The 3,809-nt window shown below is 45.0% G+C and overlaps 1 pseudogene; it reads left to right on the plus strand.

Moving 5' to 3' along the window:
- LOC100627236 lies at nucleotides 349-3,525 on the plus strand (annotated as a pseudogene).

Consider the following 3,809-nt stretch of genomic DNA (forward strand, 5'->3'; position numbering starts at 1 on the left):
GCTCTAGATGTTAATCATTTAAATGTCAAAACATGCATTTATATATGGAGCTACGTAATAAGCAGATATTAACCTTATTTGTTTGTATTAATTTTATTAACATAAAGCCCTAAACTTGAAAGTTCAGCCTCTAGCAATTTTGATTTAAATAGTAAGGGGCTGCTATTCCAATTCAATGATCAGTTCTCTGATTTTTTTTTTTTTTTTTGTCTTTTTGCTATTTCTTTGGGCCGCTGCTGCGGCATATGGAGGTTCCCAGGCTAGGGGTTGAATCGGAGCTGTAGCCCCCGACCTACGCCAGAGCCACAGCAAGGCGGGATCCGAGCCGCGTCTGCAACCTACACCACAGCTCACGGCAACGCCGGATCGTCACCCCACTGAGCAAGGGCAGGGACCGAACCCTCAACCTCATGGTTCCTAGTCGGATTCGTTAACCACTGCGCCACGACGGGAACTCCAGTTCTCCGATTTTTAAATCTGAAAGATTGCTGCTAATCATTCAATTTCATCATAATGTGGTTTAAGGGTTTTATGGGGGAGCGAGATTACTATTTCTTTTTCTGGAAACCCCCCAATGATGATTGAATTCCATCTTTTCCTCCACTACCTTGTTTTCCCTGATTTAGCAAGTGGAAAGCTGGGTTTCTCCAAAAGTGTTCGCTGCCAAAACCAGGTGGCCAGTTTCTTGCCGTAGGTTCAAAATCTACTGAGCTTTGGACTGGCTGCCTGCGCCCATGGCAGCTACCTGCGCCAGGGAGGCCAAGGTGGGCTTCGTGGAGGCGGCGTCGGCGGGGCGGGGCGGCTGCGCAGTGAGCATTTCCCAAGGAAGGTCAGGGGCCGGGCTGAGTGGCTGAGTGAGGCTGGGCTGCCGGGGCCCACGGAGCTGGCCTGCACGCTGTGCGGCGCCCGCTGTCCTTCCTCCTGCACCTGTAGGTGCCGCTGCCTGGCACCGCCATCGTCGCCTTTCACCACCGCCTCTTCCTCTTCTGCTGCCAGACGCCGTGCTGCCATGTGTTTTTAGACATCGGCTCCCCAGGAGAAACTACTCTACTCCTATGAACCACCTTCTGAGCTCCCCCAGCGACAGGAGACTCCCTGAGCCTCCAGCGCAAGTGTGGGGCTCATCTCTGCAGGGTCTGTGGCTGTCGAGGTCCCCCAAACGTGTTCCAGATGTCACCAGGCACATTTCTGCAGTAAGGAGCATCAGGCACGGGACTGCAGATTGGGACACAAGCAGGCTTGTGCACAAGCAGGTGATTTGGACAGTACAGTTCCAGACGGGAACTGCTTTTTCCCAGAATTTGAAATTGTAATAGAAACAGAAGATGAGATTATGCCTGAAGCTGTAGAAAAAGAAGATGAATCAGAGATTGTAGGGAGCATGGCTGAAGCACCCGAGGAAGAACTGGATTCTGTGCAAAGCATGACCCTAGGGAGGATGGAATTTTCCAGAAGTTTAAAATATCCCTTGAACCAGAACAGGTCATGCCTCAGCTGCTCAACGAGCTGAAGGCTGACAGGCTGGGCAGAGTGTTGACTGGGGCATCCTGGCCTTCTTCACCTGTGCTGAAAGCTCTGGACTAGGTACTGGCTACACAGAGGAATTTGTTTGCAACCAGCATGTACTAGATACAGTTTAAAGACAATGTTGGAAAGCTTTAAACATATTCATAATCGCTTAGACCTTGCAATTGCATTTCTAGGACTTTATCCTAAGGAAACAGCTGTGCTAGAGATACACAAAGATCATGTTTTAGGTCTTGTTTGCAGTGTCTTTAGATTAGACAAAAATGTCCACTGACAGGGAAGTCAATTTTGGTGCATCCCGTCGGTAGGAGGCTATGCAGTCTTAATGATACAGACCTATATACAGATCAAATAAGATATAGACAGGTCTTCTTAGTGCAACTGTATTTTCATAAAAACATTTATACCTGTGTATGTGTCCAAAAATGATCTGGAAAGATAAACACTAGATGTGAATTGGTCTCAACAGTGGGACTAAGTGACAAAATATTTCTACTTATATTTCTTTCTACAATAAAAATGGGGTGTGTGTCAAAAAACAAACAAAAACCACCACACACACATACACACACAGTCTACCGAGTTTGGAAGAGTTTCCAGGTTGTACACCCTTCGGATGCGCTGGGTCATGAATTCAGCACATTGCAAATGGGTTACACTTGAGAATCCACCTACACGTCCTTTCCAATGTGTCTGATTGTGTTTCAATGTGTTTGGTTGTTTTTGCTGACTTATAAATGTTCCGAAGAAAGAGAACCTGGCTTCCTTAGAGGACGCTTATGAAATGGAAAAGGTCTCACCAGGAAGGAAGTTTTCTGAATCAGAGAGTTTCAAAGATGAGGACAAAGGGTCAATTACCAGTTCAGGTGCAAGAGCCTTGGCGATGCAAAACAAGGACAGCAGAAAGAATTGAGAGAGACAGAGGGGAGCTTTGGAGTAGAATGAACTTGACGTTGGAAGTAATAGGAGCGTTGAGAAGGTCTGCGGTATCCTGGAAAGGAGGAAAGATAATAGCCAAATGGAAAGAAAAGCATATTTTGATCAAGCTTATATCTGGTAAGCGTTATGCATTTACCCGGGCATGTTTTGATGATTATTAAAGCTTGCATTTCTTTTACTATGTGTTCTCATTGGACTGTGCTCTTTTTAATGAGAGCATCTATTTTTGATGAATGCATGTTTTATGTTCTTAATAAAAGGGAAGGTGAGTGCCTTGACAGATGAGCCAGGGAAATTCAACCAGTAGTTTATCCGTTCAGTGATTCAACAAAATTAATTGGGCGATATGCATTTTTATATCTGTGTATTTACTTCTGAGTGATTCCCATGAATAGTCACCTTTGCATCGCCTTGGGTAACCAATACAGTGTTTTGCTGCTTTATAAAGATTTGTGAATTGTATCGAGTTTTTGTAGGAAAAAAAAGCACAGCTTCATACATAATCGTCTCCCACGTGAGAGAGGCCCAAGTGTTGGGTTTGTCAGCTCAGGTGGTGGTTCTTCAGAGTGCAGGCCACATGTGTAGTGCTCCACATGTTACCTGTCCAGATTCAAATCCAGGCATTGCAATCTCAGAGCTGTGTGATTTTGGGAAGTTTACTTAACTATTCTGGGCCTCCGTTTCTTCATCTACAAAAGGCAGATGATTATAGATGTATGTAATAAAGACGAGACACAGTGAGAATGGCAAGTGTCTACCTTTGGGTGCAAAACCCAAGGCTTGAAACTACCAGAAAGAGAGAGAGGAAAAAGGACACTTCCTTTTTCGGAGTAGTATATAACCCAGTATGGCAATTAGAGAAGATACAAAATAGAGAAGAAAGCCACCTCTGAATGTACAATGACGGCCGTAAGGTCCCAGGGAACCTGTGATGGGTGTTATTAGTTTTAGATTTTTGGAGAATAGAAGATTTCAGCTGGGTTTAAAAGCAAGGCTTGAATTTTTTTTTCTTTTTCTTTTCCTTTTTTTTTTTTTTTTTTTGGCCACCCCATGGCACATGGAGTTCTCCAGCCAGGGATCGGATCCAAGCTGCAGTTGCAACCTGTGCAACCACAACTGTGGCAATGCTGGCTCCTTTTAATCCACTGTGCCAGGCCAGGGACCAAATTTGTGTCCTGGCCCCGCAGAGACACCACGGACCCTGCCGAGCCTCAGCAGGAATTCCCTAAGGGTCAGATTTAAATTCACAGCAAGAGTTACACATAGCCACAAACGCGTAGCCACAATTCTAAAATTCAAAATGTTTTGAAACCCATTTTATTCATAACTCAGGTGGCTAGAAG

The sequence above is a fragment of the Sus scrofa genome, chromosome 16 (genome assembly GCF_000003025.6).
Source record: "Sus scrofa isolate TJ Tabasco breed Duroc chromosome 16, Sscrofa11.1, whole genome shotgun sequence".
Lineage (NCBI taxonomy): Eukaryota > Metazoa > Chordata > Mammalia > Artiodactyla > Suidae > Sus > Sus scrofa.